The sequence below is a fragment of the Protopterus annectens genome, chromosome 9.part0 (genome assembly GCF_019279795.1).
Source record: "Protopterus annectens isolate FY-2018-M chromosome 9.part0, PAN1.0, whole genome shotgun sequence".
Taxonomy (NCBI): domain Eukaryota; kingdom Metazoa; phylum Chordata; order Ceratodontiformes; family Protopteridae; genus Protopterus; species Protopterus annectens.
This window is the reverse complement of record NC_056743.1, coordinates 145,413,910-145,441,458: the sequence shown is the minus strand read 5'-3', so window position 1 is coordinate 145,441,458 and position 27,549 is coordinate 145,413,910. Positions and strand designations below refer to the sequence as shown.

Sequence of the window (27,549 nt, the reverse complement as noted above, 5' to 3'; positions counted from 1 at the left end):
TAGGGTTCATGGCATCTTGTATTCTGGTGCTTCCCAATGCCAAACTGCATATGAGGAAGCTACAATGGTATCTCAAAAATGTATGGACACAGCACTGCCAGGATTTGGACACTGTCATTCAAATAATACCTTGCATTCAAAAGGAATTTTTGTGGTGGGCTCAGGAATGTCACCTAAACAAGGGACTCTCTGTGACCCGGCCAGAGGCAAGTCAGATTCTAACGACAGATGCCTCCAGACATTGCTTGGGGAGCTCATCTAGATGGAAAGTGGATACAAGACAAGTGGCCTGCCAGACTACAGCATCTACATATCAACATGAAAGAGATGTTAGCAGTCCAGTTTGCATTAATGGCTTTCAAGGAGTTACTTCTTCCAGGGCAGGTGTTGATTCTAACAGACAACACAACTGTCATGTGGTACATCAACAAACAAGGGGAACACATTCTTACCCATTGTGCAGGCAAGCAATGATTTTATGGGAGACTGCGCTCAGCTTGCAACTAACTCTTCAGGCAAGGTTTCTGCCGAGCACAGAACTCCTTAGCAGATGTGTTAAGCAGACAAATCATGGATCCCCACGAGTGGAAACTGGATCTTCATGTATTTCAAAATTGACAGTGTCATGGGGAACTCCAGACATAGATCTGTTCGCTTCTCCACTAAACCACCAGCTGCCAAAGTTTTGCACGGCGATTTCATCACACAGCTTGGAAAGTGGATGCTCTTTCTTTCAGTTGGAAAAATCTTCATGTGTATGCTTTTCCACCTCTGCCTCTTCTCCCAAAGGTGCTTCTAAAGGTCAGACAAGACAAGCCAAGGATGATTTTAATTGCTCCAGATTGGCCTCGGCAGCACTGGTACCCATTACTGAGGAGTCTGGTAAGGAAGCCTCCATGGCCTTTACCCTTGATTCCACACCTATTGTCTCAGAGGGACGGTCATCTGCTCAATGTCAAGCTTCAAACTCTTCATCTAACAGCCTGGCATATTCTGTTTTGAAAGACAGCAGGTCTCAACTTCCTCAACAGGTTTTAAATGTGATTATGGAAGCCAGAAGACCTAGTACCAGGAAAGTGTCATGAAAAATGGAAGAGATTTTTATTTTGGACTGCAGCACAGAATTTGGAGATTTCGAGCCTAATTTGAGTGTGGCTCTTCAATATCTTACTGAGTTATTGGACAAAGGTTTGTCTTTCTCTTCCATTAAGATTCATGCTGCAGCAATTTCAGCTCACTATGATTGTGACCCACCATTGTTTTCACATCCTTTATTCAAGCAATTTCTTAGGGGCAAACAATATAAGTCCCCCACGTAGAGCTCCTACTCCTGCTTGGGATCTCAATTTTGTGTTGGAGAAACTTACTCTACAACCTTTGAGCCTGCAGCTACTGCTGACCTGAAATACTTGTCATGGAAGACTGCTTTTTTGTTGGCCATTACTTCTGCAAGAAGGGTTTCTGAGTTACAGGCCCTTATGGCGGTTGAGCCTTTTGATTTTCATAAGGATAGGGTATCATTACGTACTAATCCTTCCTTTATGCCTAAGGTGGTTTCTAGTGTGGCTTTAAACCAAACTATTCATTTGCCTACTTTCTATGCAGATCCCCAAAATAAAGGGGAAAAGATTTTGCACACTTTAGATGTACACAGGCAATTGCGTTATTATTTAAGCAGGACTAAGGATTTTAGAAAGTCTCAGCAGTTGTTTGTTTCTTTGCTTTGAGTTCAGAGGCAAGCCTGTGTCAAAACAAACTATTACAGTAGGTGTCATGTTTCTACCAAAATCAGTGTATTCTTCCCTTATCAGACCTGTCACTGCATACAGTACTTCTCTGGTATGTACAAATCTAGTCCTATCGCTCATCTGGAAAAGCTTCAACAGCATGTTAGATTAGCATATGCTACCTTAGATTAGCGTAACTCTCCTTGTACTTAGTAGCCTACATGTTACTACAAGGTGACCTGTGTCTTGCTTTTCAAGTCCTGAAAGACCCAGTCATATTTGACCACCTATTTCTTCTGCAAACCAGTGGTTGTACAAACACTCCCACAAGATCTTAAATAATATATACCAAGAAATAAACAAGACTTGCTGGAGATAGGGGCTAGGGATACACTGAGTTAGGAACCTATGGAATAAGTTGCTATTACAGCTCAAGCAGCAAATTACTATGTTGGCTACCTTTAAGGCTGGTATTGATGACTGGATGGGTGGACACAAATATACACCACTGCTATGATGTTTGGCCTTGCTCATTTTGAGTGGTTAGCACTGCAATATTAAGTGGTTGAAAAAGGTAGCAAGAACTTTTAAGTTTGTCTGCTTAAAGGTGCTCATGGCTAACCATCTTATGGTCTCTGTGATCACACTTGCTTGGTATGTTCTAGTGTTCTTATGGACTATAAAGTCAGCAGGAATTAAAAGTCATTTTAGTTTTACTTGTTGGAAATATATTTCTGTTCTCTTTCACTGCTGCATTTCTTTTGCACATTTTGAACCCTAGCTTGGCTTTTAGATTACACACAAATATTCAGTGTCTATTACCAAGTTAATATTCTGACAACATTATTCTATATTCTTTTTTCCATAAGGGTATCAGAATGATTGCCTGCATGCTATAGCTCTTATAATAAAAAATAAGCAAACAAATAAGTTATATGAATAAATTAACTCTCTTACTTGTCTGTGATGTGACTTGAACCTGGGTGTTGTAGAAAATTGTAGAAAATAAGGAATTGTTTGTATTAGTATGGCTGGTCTGCTATTTTTTTATTAAATATTTAGCATCCCTAACAAGTTCCACATGTTAGAAATAACAGGTATTTCTCTAGCAAGGTAAAATTGTGATGCGACTTTTACTGCAGTTTGATTAAGCCGCTATTTTCTGGATGTTCTGGGTTGTGTCTCCCCACTGAAAAACATTGATCATGATTGCTCCAGAAAACTGTTTAACTAGGACTAAGCTGAGATAAAATTAAGAATTTTAAGCTTCAGGCATCATGCAGGAACAAAACTATTATAAAGCTGCTATGCAACTTTCCTTGTATTTTTAGTGCATTAGCTCAGTTTTCCTAAAGATTCTACATGAAGAAATTTGAGTTATGACAAATTTTATCTGAAACTTGATTTTTAGTACAAACAATATTTCTTTACAGACAGTGTATGCTAATTTTTAGTAATTTTTGAAGATACAGCAGGAGCCAGAGAAATGGATGATGGAGTTGCTCCCTATTGCCTCTTATGCAGCTCTATCATTGCTTTGGAGATCTTGACTTATGTTTCAAAGTGAAAATTTCTGAATTTTTTAGTTAGGAAGCAAATTTTAGGATGGCTCTGAAATATCATAATTTCTAGAGAGAACCTATTTCTCTATTAAAATAAGCTGTTTCCTGCTGGAGCTATATAGGTATTTCATTTTTTATAATATTACAAAATGCTATACCTGCTTATGAAATGACATCTTTGTACACCATATTTTCTAATTTCTAAAAAATTCTGGAGATGCAATGAATGCAAAAACACAAGCTTATTCCGTCCATAAACCAGAATCCTTAACCAGCTTGGCTATGCAGTTTCAAAAAAAAAAAAGCAAACAGTACTTTAATACATTTTTTATATCACTGTTGAACACATAAAGCCAATCTACATTACAAACTGTCTTGTAATACAAGGAAAGTCTATGATGCAGGCCTCTTACAGGCACAACTTGCACCTCTAAAAACAAGTAGTTGCATGAATTGTACTCCATAGTTTGGTCCCTTTTGGGCTACCCACTTCATGCTGCCAGATCCTTCTAAAGATGCTGATCTTATTTCAAATGATTGTCCATACATGGCACTTTTTCTTTCATTCTTTCGGCTTTTCACGGTTAGGGGTCGCCACAGTGAAACTCCAGTCTGCTAATGATTGGCAGTGGATTTTTATGGAGTTTAATTGCCAGCCCAACGCCCAACCTTCAAAGAAGGCACACCCATTCACACAAACATCTACCTCATGTCGTTAAACGTCCATCGACCACAGGGAGGGCATGCAGACTCCAGACAGAAGGCGCTCCAGCCGAGAATTGAACGGGAGAACCTCTTGCTGTGAGGTGATAACGCTAACCACTGCACCACCACGGCTTACTGTTGTGCATACATGGAACTAACTTCCTGAATTTAGCCTTATATGCAGCTCTTATTTAGCTACATGATTAGAGAATCATACTGCAGTATACATGGAGTACAAATTTAAAGGCATATGCACATTTTTCATAGCAGATATTTTAAAAGTAAACCTTCTGCAGTGCATAAACAGGGGTTTTTGAATGATGATGAAGGATTGATGGTCCTAGACAACCAATCTGCATTTCTGTTGGCTAGACCTTGTGTGGATTACAGTATACTGAAAGGTTTGCAGAGATAGTACCCTCTTGCTCAGCTTTATACCATCATGTTGCTAATTTAACCATAACAGAGGAGCATGATCTGTCTACCTAATAAGTTTCTGAAGACATAGAAAGCCCTCTTTAATATTGGATATTCAGTTTCACTAGCTGAGTATCTCCTTTCTGCATTGATCAGTTTCTTGCTAATATAACACTATGTCTGGGGATAGCACTGCCCTCAAGCCTTTCTCTGATACATTTGTATACAAGATAAATTCTTTAGTGAAATTAAGAGTTACTATTACAGGCTCAGCACAGACTATTTTTTCAATTCATTAAATGCTGTATCTACCTAAAGAGGCCATGCACCTTGACATGAGCTTTTTCCATTATGCGATCTGTCAAAGAGCAGACAAAAGTCACAAAATTAGTCACTACTTTGTATAGTAAACAACTATTCCAAGGAACGCAGATTTTACCCATTTACTAATAAAGGGTAATGACCATTTTTATTTATTTATTTTATTTTATATTTGTTGACTGGGTTTGCCCGACTGAGCTGATGGCCATTTTTCAGTGGAGGCCCAGGGAGAAAAGCTGCACATTTATTTGTACAATATAGTACTTAAGGTACCATATCAACAATTTGAGAGAAGCTCCAGGTAACAGTTGTTAGGAACATATTAATAATGTTCAAAATAGAATTTATATTGAATGATGACAAGTTTAAAATGGGTTTTCAATAACAGTTTTGAATACAGATAACTAAAATACAGACAAGATAGTACAGGTTTATGCTTGCGTTTATCAATAAACTGCCTATAAACCTTGGTTTAGAGATAGGATTGTGGCAGTAGTGTGGGAAGTATTGATTAAAGGAGTTACAGTAATAAGTAGTAGATAGGGGTGATATGAGAGTAGAAGTATGTTTAGGTTGAGAAGGAAAAGTAAGATTATGTAGGTAGGGGAGAAACTCAGTAGAGGTTTTAGGTAGGCAAGTGTGCTACAACAGGAAGTAGAGAAGTAGTTATGGAGGCTGAGTGCTTGAAAATAAGTTAAGGAGGTTGAGTACAATGGCAGGATCATTGACTGATCACGTATTCTTTAAGGCCGATTTGAATTCTTTAGTACTGTTGAGAGTCCTAATTTCCAGTGGGGTTTGTTCCATGATTTGGCAGGGTTGTAGCTATAAAGGTTGCAGCTACATTTATTCTTTGGTCGATGGGTTTGTAGTAGGTCTTGGTCTGAGCTTCGAAGAGTCCTAGGAGGAGTATATGGTCTCTGTCTTTTGTAGTTGTAGTCTTCTCAGCCCTCTTCCTAAAAGGTACCTGAGCACTTCAGGTCCACCACCCCTAGAATATTTTTCTTAGCATTTACACTCAAGTCTGCCAGTATTATCAATTCTAACATGGCCAGCATGTGAAGTGAGATTCCAGTCCTCTGAATTGATTACATCATCATCAATGTGTGTTGCGGTGTATTCGGAGTCTTGATTTAATATTTTATCCATCCTACTCCTCTGTAAAGGATTTAGGGTTCTGTGAAGACCCAAACAAACACTATGCACTCAAACAGACCATCAGCAGTTGCATTAGCTGTTTTATCTTTGCCATTGGGCAAGTAGTATAAGACAGTATTCCTAAATTAAGACTTTCATTTCAAGTATCTGGCCTTCCCGATGCCCTCTATCATCTCATTAATTCTGGCCATGGGACAGCTATGAATCTTTGATATGCCATTCAGTTTCCTTTTTTTCTTTTCATAAAACTTTTATTGAACATTTGACATGCATACAATATGCCCAAAGCAAGGAAGATTTACTATTGTTAGTTTAAAGTTTTGACAAAACAAAATGACACTTTTTAAATAAATTCTTATTATGCAGTTTTATATTTAGTTTTCTGATGCCAATATAGTGTCCCATACTTCCATCAGGTTTGTAAATTAGCACTATTGGGCTGAATCTATCACTGTGCAACTCTTCTGTCAACCTAGTTTGAATAATTTTGAACCACATTCTCCTCCTGTTTTTGTGAATCAGGAACTTTATAATGTCTCAGTCCAACTTTCATTCCAGTGGCTGTCTCTAAATTATTTTGTATTAGTTTAGTCCTTCTAAGCATCTCTTGAGTGCATGGCTTTACTTAATAGAAATTCTCTCACCTCCTGTCTTTGTACATCTGGCAGATTCTTGTGCCTACATTTCATGCTAACATGCCATAGCTTGTCTTATATGACATGAATATTTTAAGCCTTTTGTAAAATTCTGAACTTTTTATGACATCGGCACATTACTGTGATACAATTGCTCTCTTTCTCTTTCCTGAGTCACCTCACATGGCCCCTGCCATTTGACCAGCAATTTCTTTTCTGAGGTGGACACTAGTACCTGGGTAAAATTCTCCAACTCACACATTTCTGTTTTAAGTAAGCATTTCCTGAATTGCCTGCGTATTTGCTACATGTATTACCATCTTTTATTCATAAAGCAAGCTAAAAGTGTTGCATCACACTTTTAAATGGTATATTTCTTTCTCTTTTCAAGTTTCCATAACAGTTCCAATAAGATTGCTGCTATACAAATATTCAAATGACACAGCCATGAAAGTTTTTGGTATTGGGGAACTTTTATATTTAGGATGGAGAGCAGATTTCTCTCATTTTTGACAAAAAGCACAGATGTTCTCTCTTTTATTTTACCTCCTTACCAGTAAAATCTGGTTAATTTCTTTGCCATAGTTTTGTCTATCCCAAGGTCATCACCTAATGTGACAATAGGCTAATTACATTACTAGGGTCCTACAAAGTTTTGCCACGATTAACCATTGCAGAATGTCTTCCTCTCTTTACTTATAAGTACGTCAAGTATGGGAGGAGTTGAACCAATAGAAAGGCAACAAAATAAGTTTAGGGATGAAAAGGAGGGCAGTGACTGTTTTTTGAATTTTGCAGAATTTCTGAATGGAACTGCATCCTTTTTAATGTTTACATTTAGCTATGATTATGCCAACATTAATAACTTGGATGTTTTTTTTGCAAACAAACTTTTTCCAGTTTGTATTTGCACTATGACAGCTGTCACCCTTAGTCTCAAAATAAAAGTATAGTTAATTGATATGGCTGTCAAGGTTAATTAGTGATGGAGTATTCAACAATGAAGTGGGGAGGCTTGATATGTTACGTGCCAGGAATTACCTCCATTCTCTTAGTCAGTGGTATTAAGGAAGAAATTGAAACAGGGGAAAACAACGTTTTAACCTATTTTGAGTGGCAGTAATAAGCACCAGACAAAGGAATTAATGACTAACAACAATGATAAACAAGAGTCTGTAGTATTGCCTTTCAATAGGTTTTACCCCATCCGTACTTGATATACTATGAAAACCCAAAGTCTGATGTCTCGGAACTTGAGGTCAGGTTAAGGGCCACAAGGGTTGTGACCTTTAGCAGAGGTAAAAACTTGAAAAATTGATTGGAAAAATGGCAGAACAAATTCTGCAAAATATTGATTTACAGCTAGAATGTTTAATTATGGTAAATGTAAATGCTGCAAATTTGTTAACAATGGTTCTTGCGTTCATATTGAAGGGTATGGTAAGGTTATAGGATGCCCAGGCTCATGTAATTGTACTGTGTGGGGGTTTATCTGGCCACATGTGTTACATGCTCTGCCTTCTACATAGATAAGACCAACAGAAGACTTAAAAACAGAATTTATGAGCATGTACTTGACATTGTTTGCAAAAAACAATAACCTGTTTAGGCACACTGCAGTATGTAAGAATTTCAAAAGATTTACTTTTTTATGATTGATAGAGTTGAGGAGAAAGAGACTGATCTCTTAAGTGCGTAACCCAAGCTGATATGCGTCCATGAGCCTAATTATCATTCAGGCTATATATAAACAACTCTCTTAATAATCTTGCCTAAAGAAGATGTTTTCTTAAGACAGTGTGGGAAGTATCAGGCAGCTCCAAAGGTGGTTTTTTGAGGACCACAGTGACTTAGAACACCTCAGACCTCAAGGATGAAACCAAGATGTAATAAAAAAACCTGGGATTCGAATACCCAGACAAACTGTAACCAATCAGGTAGACCAAAATTATAGTCTGCAAGTTATAAAGGAGATGCTTAAAATCTCACTCATCGGCTCATTTTAATTGAAACTAAAAGCAATGCTCAAGTAGAGATGCATCTGCTTGTGCCTCAGAAGTCAAACATTTCAAGGAATCTGGTGGGGGGTTAGCTTATCAATCTCCTCTGTGTTCTGAAGTTAACACTGATCTGACTTGCACTCGATTCTCTTTTCTTTTTCTTCATTTTTTTTGTGGTTTGTCGTACAACTATAAACAAATTTTGGAATTATAATTATTCTTAATGTCACAGCGGTCTTGATTTCTAGTCTTAGTAGCTCAGTATTTTATAAAATTACATTGAATGAAATAAGAAGTGCATTTCATGAGCAAGACAGCATTAGAATTCTTCCTCAGGGAGACATGGAGAGCACGCTGAGTGAGGCAACATTGTTATATTGTGTATATGCAACAAGATAAAGCCTTGCACACTTATGCACAGGTGCAGAATTTGTGTATTCCTTTGCTAAAATGGTGAGAAACATTCTTAAAATACGTATGGACTGTTTAAATAATCATATAGGAAAGTACAACAAAACTGGTACATGACATTTGCAATTCTGATTGCAAGCAGAGTAATTTACATATATTTACAAAGGTGCTTCCATCAAATAAAAAGTAGTCAATGCATCTGAGTAGTGAACGTAGCTTAGGCACGTGAAGTACTTGCTCTTCACAGACATTGAATTAGGATGGCTTAACACAGCAGGTAAAGCTAAAATTTACTTCTAAGTGAATAATTCAGGAGTTATTAAATACTGGCCATGGCACAGTAAGGCATTTGAGTCTGGACAAAGGACTGAGAAGACCTTCTCTCTGTATAGTCTGTTGTGCGACATGAACTGGGTAGATTCTTTAATTACTTTTGTTTACTTGGTTAAGCCTACAGACAAATGCAATTTATAAAGGGCCCTGAATAGAAAAGTTGTACCTGTTATCAGTAACATACTAATATAAAATATATTAATCATAATATGCAAATAGAGTGCCATTAATCCTAAGAACAGGGATGAAAAAATGATTGGGATAAATAAAGCATCTGGATGTAAATATGCTGTGATGAGTAATACAGAAATAATCTTACCAACTTGCCTTTCAACATAATTTGGCTTTTGATTGGTGACATGAATAAAATGGTCTGTGGCAAAGTTCATCCACCTGTCTATGAGATATACAAATACACACAGGAATGTGCAGTGTTGTAGTCATCCTGTGCCCGTCTTCTCTACAGCTGGCATGAGAACAAGAGAAACTGAATTTTGATTATGCTTTGACTACCACCTGCTTTCCTGAAGTCTTTTCCTTGATGGTTTAGTTCCATAACATATCCAGTTGCACTCAATTCTTGATGCTCACTTCTCAAGATTATCATCTTGTTGAAATAGACAAATACAACTTTTATGTCTATGGAAATGCTATCACATTTACTTCTGCTTCTATGTATTCTGGTAGAAACTTTTTCAGTCTTTAAATTTTAGTATTTGTTGTAGTAGTTAGCAATGTAGTATCTTTCCAGATTTTAAAAGTAGGCAGATGGCCATTCATATAGATGGCATGTGTATTTGAACTTACATTGTTAACTGCACATCATGTTAGAACACTTGGTTAACTCAATCTTTCAAACAAGATATACAATAGCACTCTTCTGAATGGAACTTTCATAATTGTAGGGATATTTCTTAACCTTTTAGATGATGATGTTGTTCAGTTTTGTATCACTGCCTTATTCTCTCTCATAGATGGCTTCAGTACTATCTTTTTTATCTTAAAAAAATTTCCTTCAAAAAATAAAAACAAAAAAATTAAAGGGAATAACTTAAACAATTTTACTGTCATCATTACATCCTTTATGTACAAATCTCATAGATATGACTAAACTGAATGAGAAGTTTGAATTTTGGAAAACAGCTTGTTTAAGTTAAAAAGACTAGAGGCTCAAAGAGAATATTTTGAAGCATGCTTAAAATTTAATCATACCTAGGGGGCTGAGTGTGTTACGCATGCCCACATATGGTAACCAGTACTTTAGACTTTTATCTAAGTGGCAGCAACTTAATATTGAAACCAGCCTTTCATATATAAAGCTCTTGATAGATAAATTTTCTCCAGAGGAAACTGAATTTAGAAAGTATTAAGGTGTTACAGAATGCTTCATATGAATTCTTTCTCATAGCCTTGGTCGATAAAAGAATGACTGATCTTGCAGACCTGGTGGCAATATATGAGAGACGGCTCACACAACAAAAGGAGAAAGTTGGAAAGAGATATGAATGACTTTAAAATGTGGATATGTGTTTACATGACCACGAAAAACAATGCAGGCTACCTTAGAATATCAGGACAGGTAAGGTCTTAGTCCGAGTGATGGTAGACCTGAAGTACCTAGTGATATGACAACAGGCCCTGCTGAGAATAATAGTAGCCTTACCACCAGTATGATTGCACGGATGCAAGTAGAACTTGAGAATTGTCATCATATATCTTTGATACAGAGCTATAATATGTCACCCAGAAAGAAAGGTGATGTAAGGAGAAAGACCCATTTGATTGAAAAAATCAAAAGAGCAAAACAATCAGGTTTTTCCAACATCCCCCCTACCCACTGTGGAGAGGATAGGCAGAAGGAACAATCACTCAAGAAGTCAGAGCAGGGCCAAGTGAAAAGGCCAGAATGAAATAGGCAGCAACTGTATGATCAAGAAGATGTGGGGTCATCAAGGGGACAGCTTCATTTGGAATATATCTGATAGGGCCATATTATACTGTGGGATATCACTTTTGCAAAATGAACTTCCATTTATACCAGCACAAAGAGCCAGACCATAACTGACTTAAAGATGTTTGTAGGAAACGTTGGACTCAAACTATTGTTTGGTAATATGAATGAGGTAAAAGCTTTTAAAAGACCTAGTACTTTTATGCCTAAATGACATCCACTATTGGAAGCCTTTGAGAAGTTCTATATTAAAGATTTGTATCAGTACCAGCATCAAGGTAACAAACTTTTTACTAACTTGACAAAAGATGAAATGCTTGCATTAGATAATTTGATGAATGATGCTGAGATTGTGATCAGGCCTGCCAATAAAGGCCAACGAATAGTGGTGATAGATGTTTTACTTTGAGTCCATGAAAAATATGCTAAGGGACAGTAATACTTATGATTTGATAACTGTCGATGTGCAAGTGTTACACAGATGTATAACTGATATGTTACAAGACTGCCTTCTAAGCAGATGCATTGATATGGATTTATATAATATTTTAAAAATTGATTTTCCTCTGATGCCATGTATTCATGGTTTGCCAAAAATTCATAAACACCTGAATAAACCACCCTTTAAGCCAATAGTGGTAGGTAGACAATGGTCCACTGAACCCATGTCAGTATTTGTCGAAAGACACATTAGACCTGTTTTAAATAATATTTATATATTGAAAGAGACAAGACATTTTTTGAATGACCTTTTCAGTTTAGTAAAAACTGATATTTTTGAGTTGCCTGCTAGTTACGATGGATGTTAAATCACTGTTATTACTACTATCCCCAATGAATATGGTTTGTCTGCCTTTAAAAGGTATTTAGTTAAATATGGTGAATATGAAAGGAAGAAAGTGGGCCTTGTATGCCTTTTTCTGGAAACTATTTTAGAAAATATGTTTGCTGCAATTTACAAAAGGATGGCGTGGCTATGGGGCACTTCATGTGCCCATAGCTACACCAATGCAGTTATGGCAGATTGGGAAGAGAAAGAAATACTGAAAAATGAAAGTTTAAAAGACAAATATTTTGTTTTGTAGGAGATTTGTTGATTACCTCTTTTTTGTCTGAGATGGTCAACGATGAATTATTGGCCCTTTATGGACATAGTGTATGAATAGTAGTACTAACTTTCTTAAGTTCACTATAGATATGTCTAGAAAAAATATTTATTTTTTTAGGTGTAAAAGTTAAGAAAGATTTGGGCAGGACATCAACAGAAATGTACAGGAAACCATGCCATAAAATTCCTACTTGCACAGAAATATGCATAGAAGGCATGTGTTTAAGAATATTATTAATGGCCAAGGAATGAGGTTATCTAGATTAACAGTGGCAGATGAGAATTTTAACAGGGAACTTGATTTTTTTTTCATAAGAACTTAATGATTAGGGAATATAGTAAAAGGGAGATAGATGAAAATTTGAGGGATATGTCTAGGATGAGAGGTGCTGAAGCTAAACCATATTTTTCAGAACCGATTAGTTCAGTATAAGAGCCAGAAAGAGATTATGGTACTAGTTTGCTTTTCAATTTTACTAGTGATTCAAGAAATGTCATGGAAATTATAACAAAAGATTGGCAGGTGCTATTAACTAATGAAACCATCAGAGAAATAGTTGGTGAAAACCCTAAAGTTAAATGTAAAAAAGTCTAAATCACTTAAAAGGAAATTGTTAACCATAAAATACTTCAGAAATAGCGATGGCTGAGCATAATGCAGATGTATTTAGTACAAGTGCCTGTGGATACTGCAGTTATTGAAGTTTTATACAAACAGGATGAGTGTTTATACATACGGACAGAGGGATGTGATATTTTAAACAAATAGCAGATTGTGGTAGCAGTCACATAGTATCTGTAACATGCTGCCAGATATGCATTAAATTTTGTGTAGGAAAAATAGAGACCTGCGCAGTAGAATACGTGAACATGTTTATTATAACAGGATTGGAATACCAACTAATGCTTTAGCTAAGCATTTTAGAGACACTAATGAATCACACTGCTTTAAGTTCATGGTAGTCGATAAAACAAAAATCACCATGAGGCAAGAGGGCATAAGGAATAAAACTGAGATTAATGAATAGGAATGGATTATTAAATTACAGACAACGGAAGACAGTCGTCTCACTGATAGGATTCCTATCAAACCTCATCTGAAAGCAAAAAGGTATCAGTAAGTTTCTGATCTTGTATAAACTAAATGTAAACAGGGCTTGTTGCTGTGCATTTACTGCAAACTGAATCCAAACAATGTTTTGATATGTGTTTTCTGATAGGTTAATTTTTGGCACCAAGTTTGAATTGAGTTGGATTGGTGTGTTTTTAGTGGGCTAAGTATCAAATAAGTGTTTTTAGAATTGTTAAATTGGTCCTATGATGCAACAAGTAGAGTTGTGAATGCACTTACTGTTTCTTATTATTTCTATATGAAGTAAAGATGTTTTAATTGCTTTTACTGCTGAATGAACAGTGCATGTTTAGCTGTGTGTTGACTCAGTTTGCCGTTGGATTGTTTGCATACAAGTTTTGGAGCGGAGCACTTACTGCATTGGTCATATCAGTTTGTTTTTTGTCTTATGGAATACTGATGTATGTTATCTGCTGCAAATTTAACTATTTTTAGTTAAGCCTTGTTTAAATTGTTTGCAGATGCTATTAAGACTGAAACTGTCTAGTGCTTTTTTTTTTTTTTTTTTTTTTTTGGTGACCATAATTCACATTTTACTTGAAACAGAGTCCAGTGTTTACTGATTTTGCAATACCAAGAATTTGCTAATAAACGAGTATGCAACAGTTGCATCAAAAAGATGTACGCAGTGATCATCTGAGAAAAATAACAGCATACCTGAGCAAATATAAATCAAACAGGTCAAAGTAAATTATTGGATAAGAGCCATAAGTTAACCATGAATGTGGTAGGGTAGTGGCCTACAGCATAGGAGGTATTGAGACTTACTGGTTAAGTTTGTATGATTACTTATAAAATAAATTCATTTTATGATATCATTCCCCCAAAAAGTACCTTATATTTTACTTAAGAAATCAACTATTCTGCATTACATTTTTACTCATCTGTTTGACTCTTATGCTCTATGCATTAATATTTGTTGTGCTTCAGTATGCTTTGAACTAACAAACTTTGTCTTTCAATGATCAACTTAAACATAGTATGCTAAACAAGATGCCTGCCAACATACTGTGGTAAAAAGGTTAGAGTGATTCAGTAAAATGCTTTTTTGCATCAGAAAGAATAATTTCTAAAATTATTTTTTCTTGGTAAATATGTTATCTGACAGGCTTTGTTTTACACTGAAATTGGTTATAGAAACTCTTCCTACTTCAGTCATATACCTCCCTTGAACTTCCATTAGGTTTCTTCAATAAGATTGCTGTCACAGAAGTTAGCTCATAAATTCATTAACATTTCTCCATACTTATCCCAAGTGCACCATTTTTCTGTCAAAAATAGGTTTATAGATTAGTACTAAGCTAACTGCCCTTGAGAGCCATTTTAAGCCTAGCCAATTATCCCTTGTGAGACTCAAACCCTGCACTTTGTGCTTGTAAGGCAAACAGCGTAACCATTAGGCCACCCTCCCAACCCCATTACATTTATATTTCATCATTCACATGAAAGTAATACATATATCTGTCTTGTAATAATGTTTATATATTGACAACATTCACTGGAAGCAATACTTTTCCTTCCTTTTTATTCGTTGGTGATTGTTTTCAGTTTTCTTGTTTTTAGTCTTTCACCAGTGTTTTTTTTTTAATCTCTTCCTCTTGATTATAACATTCAGAACCTGTTTACATTTGTATCCAATCATTTTCATTATTAAGCTCGTTTTGCCGCTGTTCATTCTTTATTCCATCTACCTCTTCTTGCTGCTGTAATAATAATTTTCATTTGCTGCTTGTTGTTTTCAGAACATTCCATTTTTATTTCTGCTTCACTCAGTTGTCTATCAGGTTTACTCTACCTGCAATTTTTCCAGTTTAATTTCCATTTACAATTGGATGTTTCCTCTTTAGAATCCTGTATATGACAGTCAGAACACAAGTATCCCAATGGATGATGCTTTCGACATTCCATTCCCCATTTAATGTATACTCCCTCTCTCCACATGAGTCTAGAACAGGCATCCCAGTTTTTTTTTTTTTCTCTAAATTAATAGAGCAGAATATACCTTCCACCAGATGATGTCTACAGCCAAAGCAACTTTTTTTGGAAAGGACCACTCCAGACATGAAAATCTGACCAACTGTTGAAGGGCTCTGGTTGGTTACAGTTATTGGTATGTGTTCCTGTACTGTGTATGGATGAAAGCGAACAAACAAGATCTGGGGAAGCAGCGGGCGTGGTGCATTAGAGGAAGGTAGCAGCCCCCAGAGAGAGAGTTGGAGTAAGTAGTATAGAAGTAGGTACGGCCGGCGGGGATCTCCCCACCATCAGTTATGAATGGTGGAGATGATGATCCCCACACATCCAAGTTATGTAAAAGTACATAACTAAAAGTTAATGAGCTTCATTCTCTAGTTTAGGACTTTATTCATTCAGCCTTCATTTGCTGTGTGTCTGCGCATCTGTTAACCAGCCAGTGCGCCCAGACAAAGTCTGAAAAAGGGCCATGTGGTTCAGTGCTCTACTCTGGGTAACAACCAGAAACAATCGGTGCTGCCACATTTTAATTTTTGCTACACTACACTACACTACACTACACTACAAAAATAACATTTTGGCTGTCTCCAGTATGATACACTCCTCATACTATTAGAATAATATGACTTTGCAAATATTTTACTTTTACATTTTTTTAATGCAGGAATACTTTACAGTGCCGTGCCTCATTCTACACAGTGTGATTATCTTTTAGTTTTTTTCCCACCACTTTTAACAGAATTAGACACACTGCTTACATATAGCATTGTCTTTTTTTATCATATCTTTCAAAAGCTGCATAAGTACTTCCTTTCTTATTCATTTTCATACTTTGCAAAGAAAATAATCTATAGAAATGTATCTTTTCCAGCATGTCTAGCATTCAGTATTCTTGCCAGTTCAGAAATTTTAAGTCCAGTAAAAAAAAAAAATTGCATAAACAAAAAATTGATCTTGCATCCTGTGATTTAAAGCCTGATAGGACCATGCCAAATAAACTAATAGGCATGTCATTTTTCTTTTTGTTCTTAATGCAGGTTGCCCTTTACTTTTTACAAACTTTGGTGCTGCTATTGTGGCAGTTTCTGCTATCCTACTTTACAAGTCCACCACCACACTATCCCAGAGATTTCTAGTTGTCTTCTCAGTTTCAGTAACATCCATATCAGCCATGCTTTCTATATGCTCACTATCCTTCTCTAGACACTTTGGCACTGAAGACACAGGGGGCGAAACTGGTCTGCAATTCTAGTTGTTGGCGGGTAGTAACTGCTGTATTTGACCTTGTTTGCATATACTGGATATTTTGAATGCTGTTGTGGATAAACTTGTTCTACTACTATGGATATTCTGGTCCCAATTGGAATATAAGAAGTGCTGGTATTGTTTTTTGGGCTGTTTATGCTGGTCTGTGCACTTTGGTTTGGTACATGCAGCATTGAAGTGACTAAATATATATATATATATATATATATATATATATATATATATAATACACACACACATACAATTACAACTTCCAACCAAAAAAACAATGACATTTCTATAACCAGCACATAACATTTGCAATAATAGTGGTACACCAAGTCCTGAAACAGAGACTTTTGGCCAAAATGACTGACTTAAATGTACAAAGTCTGAGATGGCCATTTCTCTGAATATTCCCTTTTCTCTCTGGTATGGGGTTCTCAGAGCCAGTATATATAAGATAAGGGGTGGGAGGCTTGCCCCCGCCAAAAAGACTTTTAAAGAACTGAGTAATGTTTGAGATATGCTCTTAAGTATTTTTGTCTTTTTTTTGAGGGTCTCCACTTGTTTGTAGTGCTGACATTTCACTAAGCAGCTGTAAATATGAAACTGCCTGTTTTACCTTTAACAGCTGTATCTACCCCCATATAAGATCATATCCATGGTTTAAACAAAATCACCCACATTCTTCTGAAACAATTAACTTTTCTTTAAGAATGACTTGGCCCTTGGTCATGATGAAAGAATGTGGTTAATGGTTTTCTTTTCTTTTCTTTACTGACATTACACAACTTTAACTTTTGATGTTTATGCAGCATTGATTCCTTAACAGGTAAACCGCACAAAAACAATTTCTGAAGAAAGTCCCACTATATACACATTATCACAAAACTTTCCTTTAATGTTTAATAATCTTAACTTCACCTGGGAATTGCTTCCATGGCTAAATATAATAAAATTGTAAATTATACTACGATGTGATTGACTGGTATGTTCTGTAGAGTAGTTTGCTATAAAGTGCCTTTCTGAAAATGTTCATTGTTAGCAACACTCGGCATTTCCTTCTCTTTCACTCGGCATCATCCAAAAATCACAATAATTAACTTCCAATATCTGCCATACAGTATTTTGCAGAAACTAGCAACCTGTTTCAAGATCAAGTAATGAGAGGCTAAACAAACTGTATTATTAAGCAATGCCAAACTTCTATTTTCTTATTATAAATAATCTCCCTTCAGAAGATTTTCTTGAGTACCAAAGAACAGTGAGAAAATGTCAAACGTGATTTTAATCAGTTTACAAAATATTGTATAACTACTGTATAACCTTCCCTCTAAAAAAAAAAAAAAAAAATACTTTTTCCTAAAAAGATAACACATTATTTCCAAGCTTGTATAACATCCCACACCAGGGAAATGTCACTATATTCATTACATTTTTGGACATTTAAACTCAAGTCAACTAAAAACTGACATTGTTGAATGACTTTCTCTGCCATTTGTCACTTTAATGTTATCAAACAAGATAAAAATCATCTGCATAACTGAAAACAGCAAATACCATCAGATGTCCAGCAATTATAAACAATCTTTGCCCAGAAACAACCTACACTTATCTATGCAAACAGTATTATTAGTTACTAAAATAAAAACAGATTCTGCTCATTGGGCAGCCTTGCCCAACTCCCTTTCAGTCATGTCTTGCCCAACATGTCTGTTTACTAACACACCCACTCATTTGTCCCGGTCCACTTCAATAACACACATCACACCAAATGACATTTGACGACCTTTATTAGATTTCCATAACATAGCTTTGATCACCAACTTTATTAATTACAACTATTCATGATATAATTGATACTAAATACAGCATAACATCCTTGTAATGTTAATCAGGGCAGCGTATCTACTCACCCTGCCCCATTCAGCAGTGTCCATATCTCTAATCAATCTACTTAGAAAGCAGCAACCCATCTCACTTCATACACCATTCATTGTAATGTTAATCAGGGCAGCATACCTACTCACTCTGCCCAGCAAGCAGGGTCCATACCTCTGCTCACTTACCTTACTTATGAAGCAGCATCCCAACTCACTTCATACACCATCCATTTAATTACCATCCATCAAATAAACACCATCCTTAACTCAGCTTGTTATCTATTCATCAAGCTTCCTCCAACTGCTCATTTCCTTTCCCTAGATCCTTGAAATGAACATCCAGACATCAGAGGGGGGAAAAGAAGAGGGCAAGCCTATCCCTCTTTTCCACCAACCAGCCTGACTAGGCTGTTTCCCCTCCTTTCTACCCAAAATTGTTCAATCCACTTCCCATAAAGGGAAGGGTCAAGCCAAACATCATTTGGTGTACAATAATTACCTGGACATTACCAGCCACTGGCAATTACCTAATGCTTACCAAAGCATCACCTGCCACTGGAGCAAGAATACTCAACTCAACCACCAACGCTTCCTGACCCCTGCAAGGAAGACCCCAGCTAACATACAATGTGAAATTCAATTCTGATACTCCCCAGCAATTTCAAGCAAAGACATTACCTTGTGACTACATATTCAGCTGCACTGCTGGAAAACCGAACTTCTTTCATCCCCTCCATCAGCTGCCACATTCCTCAGCCTTCATTCTTGCCTGTCGAGTCTTCGTTCCTTTACCCATCAAGTAAAATCTAATCTGCACATCCCATCTGCCCCCTCAGTGTTGTCCAATGACCCCACCGTTTATTCAACACCAAAGCATGATCATCTGGGAACGCTCTGTATCTCACCACTGGAACTCATCACACCATCATCTACAAAGAAAAGGACAAAGTAAATCCTCTAATATGTAAGGAGAAGGCTCCATCTTATACCCACCTATTCCAAACTACAGCCACCGCATTCCAAGACCCCATCTTTCAATCCACCGCATGATGCCTTCTGCAATTTAGCAATTTCTGTCCGTAACTGTTGCTCACGTGTGCTCCCCATGTGTAAACTCCTTGTTCACCAATGCTTCCATTATCTGCGAATTCACTGTGTATCACCACAACTGGTACTCAGCACTCCACCATCTACAAATAAAAGGAGAAAAGTTGTTTGTTTGTTTTTCGGCTTTTTACCGGTAAGGGGTCACCACAGTGGATTGGCTAATGACTGGCAGATTTTTATGAAATGCTGAGCTGCCAGCTCAATGCCCAACCTTCAATGAAGGCACACCCATTTACACATGCATGTCTTTTGAATGCTACCCAACCGCGGGGAGGACATGCATACTCCACACAGAAGGCACTCCCAAGCCACGCCGAGAATCGAACGGGAGAACCTCTTGCTGTGAGGTAACAATGCTACCGCCGTACCACCATGGCATTCAAAGAAAAGGAGAAAAGTAAATCCTCTAATATGTAAAGAGAAGGCTCCACATTATACCCACCTATTCTAAATTACAGCCACAGCGTTCCAAGACCCCATCTACAAGAAAGAAAAGATATGTAAATACATAACACACATTCCAAAACAACTTCCAAGACAACCTATCCTGCCAACCCAGAAAGGAATGTACCACTGCCACTCACATCTACAACAAAGCAGCCATAAGTGAAGCTATGCTTCCAGTGACCATATCAAATACCCAAGATAAACTGAACTACCAGTGCAGTATGTTAAAACTAAACCCTACACATGAAGGGGCCAGTCAATATCCACAACCAGGTAACCTTGCTATGAAAATATATAGATTTTATTATTTGCAGTCTCAAAATATTATTTGCCATTTTTTTTATTTTTCATATATAGCTAATAACATTTTCAGCACATTCAATAACCTACAAATAAGGTGGTATAACTGTTAATGTCTGTCAAGGACAAGTCAGCATCAGAATATACTAATTTATACATTATGAAATATCCTGAAAAGTTTCTAAGCTATATTTAAATGCTAGAGCTATCAGTGAAACCATGGATTGAAGGACTAAAAAACTGAATTCTTAACTGGTTTTATTTTGTTTACTGAAATGTAAAACTGAACAAATCCATTTATTTACAGTAGTGACCCAGGGAAAAATGGTCCAGTTTAACAAAACTACACAGGATTGTCACCAACCTGGAGAGCTTGGACATTCAGCATCCACATGTGTGCCAATCCATAGAAAATAAATTGGAAGGGGCACCCTTGGCACTATTGTGCAAAAGAACAAGAAAATGTAACTACCCATCACAGCAATACCTCCATTGCTATACAACTCGACAAAGGCAACCATTCACTTTCCGATGCATCTGCCAAAGCTTCCAACAAATATGAATTCCACTGCAAAGGATCACTGTTGAACAAGACAAGCATGTCTGTTTCTGTGCCAAATCATTCCTGCAGGAGGCGGAAGGGGAAGAAACCAGGCTCTGATCCAATTGCAAGTCATACATCCTTGCAGCTAGACAACCTCCCCACCATACTGTTCTTGCCTCCACCAATGATCAGCTGTATAAGACCAATGATTTGCCCTACCAACGAGCAGCCTTCCCAGCATTCCACTTGGATGTTGCCACACACAGACTTCAGAGCAGGGTGCACGAGGAAACCCAAGTGCCATCATCGATACATGTGGAAGATAAACATCTGGATTTTGCTAGATTCCTCTTTTTTTTTTTTTTTTTTTAAATGGGCTACCCTTTCAAGCCCCTGGTTGCCTGCCATGCATTCCACTCTTCCATTCCAATGGGTTCACATTCAAAGCGACCGTGAAATCTCCAACTCACCTTTCCAACACCCATCTCACACTGAGCATTCCTCCTGTGCAACCCAAACAATCTGTGCAGCCAAGAGCCAATGGCCATTATCCCCAGACACACACCGCCACTGTGCATGTGTCCACCACAGTCAGACAGATCCATCCAAAGCCCGGGAAAATCATCCACAGCCCCAGCAAAGCGAAATGAGGAATCAAGGGCCCAAAGTCTGAACTGAACGTGCCCACCATGTGAACAGAGATGCACCAAATGCACAACCCCTACAAGCCACAGCTTCAGTGCATGGAGGCCACCCAACCCCCTAATCTCCCAACATCGAAAACAATGCACCATGGCCAAAACACCACCGCAGCAAAACACAACCGCTCAACAGCTACCAGACAGTCACAGCCATACTGTTTCTCTTTTTCCTTTCTCCCTTTTTTTTCCCCTTTTTTATTTTTTGCAAGCTATCCCAGGCCCCCCACATTACCACACAGATGCACGGACAATGAATCAATTGCCATTAAGCAAAACATCCAGACAAATCCACCTGGCTCGTGTCAAACCACAGGTTCCATATGTGTCACCCTCTGAAGTGTATGACCACAAAGGCACATCAATAAGTCATCCGATACAGTTATTGAATTATTCCCTAGAATTTCCCAATCAGGCTAGCCACACTCTGCAATGCTCATCCATGGAGGGAACCAAGGGACAGCATGCCTTCAAAATGTATAGAGAAGAACAGAATCAAACATCAGCAAAGATGCATGACCACAACCCAGAAGAGAGACACCTCACAAAGAAGCCCGAAAAGCCAAGACACCCACAGAGAGCTGCAGCAAATCCATACCCCCAGCATCACATCAACGCATATACAGCCATTCACCACCACTCATGCACCACCACCCAGAAGCAGAAGCTCAAGCAATGCAGAACCCTGGAAACCAAAATAGTATAATCAAGGTAAGCAAGCATCATCATTCCCCACACTGTCAACTTCCAATGGGCAGCACCGAAAGGCAACCACAGTGTGCTCACAGATCCAGCCATCCCCACATGCAATGCAAATGTTCAGTTTTTTTTTTTCTTTTCTTTCCTTTCAAATGCATACCGATTCTTTTCCTTACGGACAAAACATGGAATACAATTCCAAATCATCTATTGTCGGAACACCACAAACACAAATGTCTCCCATCCGGGCAAACCAAGAATGCAGCCCGCTGCCACCGAAAACCACCAGCCACCATGCAGGCCACAAACCAGCCAAGACAAAAGGGCCGCTCATGAAAGGAGGCCCTGCTCCACCCAGGCACCACACACACACACCAGGTCTGCCTGTTCAGATGGAGACCCGCACAATCTCTGCTTCTTTCCCCTCTTTTACTTTACCATTCATTATATAGTAGTTGCAACTACTCTGCCCCACCACAACACCCTGAATGGACACCCAGCTAGAACAACAACATCCCACTGAATGAATAATTTCGAATGGTTGAAAGGTATGCCTTGCACTATCCTGCTCCCACGGTCGTTACCGCTACACGGCACATGCGCAATTAGGGGGCAATACATGAATTACCTCTTGGACCACAAAAACGTCTCACCAGCAGGCTAATCTATTGTTTAACCTGCAACTATGCCTTACCTCCTCCCTTTCCTCCTGCTTTGGAAGCCAGATCCCTGCCCTGACAGTGCCGAATGAAACAGTCCAACTACTAACGTAGTTCTTTACGTAGTTTTCCCTCTCTCATTTTTTATTTACTTTTTGAGTGAAGCCTTTTGTAATCAGCACATGCGTCCTGTCACAAGGGTTCCCTCAAGCCCTTTTGTAATCAGTGCATGCGCCCTGTCCCTCCTGTCACAAGGGTGCCCTCAAGCCCACGAAGCACTTAACATACACTGGAAGAGGACCAGCACAGTCCCAGGAAACCCTCCATCATGAAATCCACTTCCAACAGAGGTGGAAATCAAACAAAAGTACAATGACAAACCCAGTCCATAAGAACCTGGACCAGCTCACCCGCTACTCTTACATTAAATCCACTACTAATGTAAGTACGAGCTATCATTCTTGTCAACTAGAAACATCACTGTGATGTACCATTGAAAAGAGCTCATAGCAGAGACTATAAAGAAGAGCCATTGGGGTGGCACACCACACCAACTACTTCTGCATGCACCTCGGAAGCACTGTCACGTCTTAGTACTGCATGATACTCTGCACATTGCTTTGTTCTCCTGCCTTTTACTAATACCTTAAAGCCAGTTAACAGTACAAAATTTAGCAAATCAGTCAGCTAAGTAGGTCAGAATTAGAAACCTTTTCTTTCAATCAACGAGTACCACGACTAACCCCCTCTACTGCCCAAAGTACTGAAACCTCCAGCCCACTTCTGCTCCAATTCTAACCCATCAGTAAACAGAAACATACATAAATTACCCAGCTCTTCTGTGTACATATTTATTAATCCAAGGCCTACCTCATCCCTTACTATCAACAGGTCGTCATGGATGTAAGCCTGCACTGTAGTAAGTTCACGCCAAAATGTGACTGCTTAACCCAACTACACTAGCCTAAGCCCCTCCCCATCACTATCTCACCTCCTCTCAACCATCCCTGCCTCCACTTAACCCTTTCACCTCCCCAACTTACTTAACTCCCCTTAATATTAACCTAACCCCCCCCCTCCCAAATGAAGATGTCCCAGGACAACTTAGTTTGTTGCCAAACTTCATGTATGATCATAAATTTCTTTCAGTAAAGAAATCTCTTGTATCATATGCATTACATGTGGAGAAAGGACCACATCTGTTCAAAGAAAGCTTTATTAAATGCTTTAGAAATAGACTGTCTCACTCTACAAGTAATGGCACTATCTCTCTCTCACACACACACACACACACACACACACACACACACACACACACACACACACACACACCAGCCTTCTTAACTCCAAATAATAAATATTTGACATTCTCATCTTTCATTTCCTTTACTTCTTCAGATAGCTCTTCAAATGATAATACCACAGGACAACCACTACCACTTCAACAACAGTATCACAAATCAGAGTTATTTAAAATTCATATGTTGAAATCAGTGTTACATAGTGAAATATGATACAGTTTTGTAAATATTGCTCATCACCTTTTCTCCTGCAAACACTTTAATAGAGCAGCCCAGATCTCCTCATGCTGCAAACTAGGCCAAAACCACTCGTGATACAACCAGAAAATCGTACATCTCTGCACCTGACAACATCCTACAGAATGTATAGTGAAGACCACCATATGCCAGAACTCTACTCTCCTTACCTAAATGAATAACAGTTTCCAATTCTTCCAAGGATATATAATGCTGAAATTACCACTATCTAAGGAAAGACTAATGACCTACCACTGGAGACACGAAATCTTTCTATTGTTAGAGTATAATTGTTCAACAAAATCTTTAACACAAGTTGAGGTCTCTTCTTGTCTTCCTACTTTCAGATTTAAAACTCAGAGTATGATTCTCAGAATAACTCTTCAAAATGAGAATTTGCAGTTTTTACATTCAGTCATTCATTTGTGAACTTATCTGACATGCACCTTTATTTGTAAAGATCTGTGCCAAAAGCAAACATGTTGAGGTAGAAGTTCTATGTAGATAATGCGCATACAGATTATTATGCAAAGCAGCCTGTTCGTTCACTAAGTTATGAAGCATGCTTCTCCACTGTCTAGATTTTTGCTTTGCATTTTTGATCTATTCTTAAAATTTATAGTTTGTGGCAATTCATTTTTAACTGAAGTCACTAAATAATGACAAATTGTTGAGTTTCAGATTTCATAATCTTCAGAAAAATGCACACAAACTCAAAAATCATTTTTTTTTTCTTTTTTGTTCAAAAGTGTATTAACTTTTCTTCAAAGAATAACAAATAACATCATTGAAGTTTATCCAAGTAACTAAAACAAAAGAACAAACTATATACGATATTTACATTTGGCCTGAATTTAAAAATGTAAAAAAAAAAAAACTGAGTCAAATTCATGTAATACTTAGACATGTCTTTCCTTTTTTTTAATACTTTGAGTCTGAGTTCATTTTATAGTCTCAATAAGGGATATAATTTTTTACTATGGAGTAAAAATGTTATTTTAACAACTAAGTTTATAATGGTCCCTATTTTGGACCTTTGCTCCCCGTTAGTGTTGTCTTTGTCCGGATTAATTGAGTTAAAAAGATGAGAGCTATGACATACTGCAATAAAACATCTACAGATGGATCATGGGAAGAGACCATGATTTAAGGTGCCTCGAGTCCTAGTGCAATACAAAGGACGGCTTGAGACAAGATTCCTGCAATGCCCATGGTGCATAAGGTGGGTGATCATATTTTGTCTCAGCTTCCTGTAATTCCCTTTTCATGTAATCCAGAATGAACATATATATATATATATATATATATATATATATATATATATATATATATATATATATATATATACTTTAAGTTCGGAAAGCCAAAACTTCGAGTTGCAAAATGGTAAGATAGAAACGATAAAAGTTTACATTTCCAAATGTCCACATTGTTGTACGTTTTTGCTGCTAAAAGAGTCAGTTGGCCAATATGGTACACGTTACCCTTTTCTTTAATGTAGAGCAATCTTGGAGTTGGTATATTTGGAGGGTTGTTGAGGGTGCAGCCCTCCACTTGGATGGGTTTTTATTTGTGCCAGTTTGTTTTTTTTTTGATTGGCTGATTTACTTTCCAAGGGAGAATTTACAATGATCTGGGTGTTGATGAATATAAACTTTTGTAGTTTCCATCTTGCCATTTTTCAACTCGACATTATGGTAATTCATTATTTTGACATATAGATGTGTGTATAAATATATATATATATATATATATATATATATATATATATATATATATATTTATACTTAGATATGTCTGTTCTAGTGAATTTAGTCTTTGGGAATGAAATGAAAGTTGAGCTGAAGTAAGACGATGTGCAGGGCAGTTCATCTTTCACACAAAATTCATATGCCCAAGGCTTTGCTTTGGCTCATGGATTACTACCATTCAAGGTAGCCAATGAGCATGGATCACATTGCCCCATGAGTGAACACACAAGACCAGAGGATGAAACAACAGTACTCCATGAAGATGCCAGTGTATGAATATGGATAAAGTCTGTAGGTAGTGCCTTAAAACTGACAAAGAAGAGAGAATGAAGAGAACGAGTGACATAGATGAGAAGAGCAGAAAAAAAAACTCATCTATTTGCCATTGGAGGTTTGACCAACCCCCCCCTCCCCCCAGGAACTAGACTTTGTAAGGACATTGGTGCGGCGCACTCTGTGTATCAAATATGAATTTGCTTTTCAAGAACATTTAGTACACCATTTCCAGATCTTAACATTCCATTTAGTTGGTTTAGTCTGTCTTTTACTTTAACAAAATGTCTGAATATGTATGCAAATTGTGTGTGCTTAAATATGTGTGCATCACACTGAAATATGTTCATATATGACACACACACACACAAACCTCTTATCCAGCCTACTAAAATGTGTGACCCCTTACTTGTTTCTGCTCTTTCCTCCATTCCTTTCCCCATGATTACATGAAGCAAGTTAGTATGCAGAGTGACAGAGTGATCTTATACTTTTTGCCTTTTTTGGATGACTAAACAATTTCAGCATCTGTGATCTGCCTATGCAGTCAAGTCCTTTTGTTTTTACTATGGTTTGTTATGCATGTTCTCTGTATTCCATGCTCAATTACAGTGACGGGCCTCTAGAAGAAGAAGCAGAAGTGCCCTAACAAAGTGATAGTGCGACCTTTTCCTCCTGATTCTAATATTGTTTAAACACCATTAAATATGGAACCTGACAACAATACTGGTACTTGCAGTACTTTGTCAGTCCTTTCACATACATTCCATCAGTCTAAGTGTCTACATGTAAATATAAGGCCTCCTTACATAGAAACTGTATGTGTGTGTGTGTATATATATATATATATATATATATATCATCTAAACACACCAATATATATACACCACTAACTTTGTAAAACTATACTTTAGTCAACATCTGTTGAATCGGCGCAATTTGGTTGACTAAACAGATGTGCAAGATTC

At 37.5% G+C, this 27,549-nt stretch overlaps 1 protein-coding gene across 1 annotated transcript in view; it reads left to right on the top strand.

Annotated features, from left to right (window-relative positions):
- The window catches only part of LOC122810502 (SH3 and multiple ankyrin repeat domains protein 1-like), a 4,213,494-nt gene that overhangs the window by 1,279,728 nt on the left and 2,906,217 nt on the right, over positions 1 to 27,549 (top strand). The gene's annotated exons all lie outside the window — the stretch shown is intronic.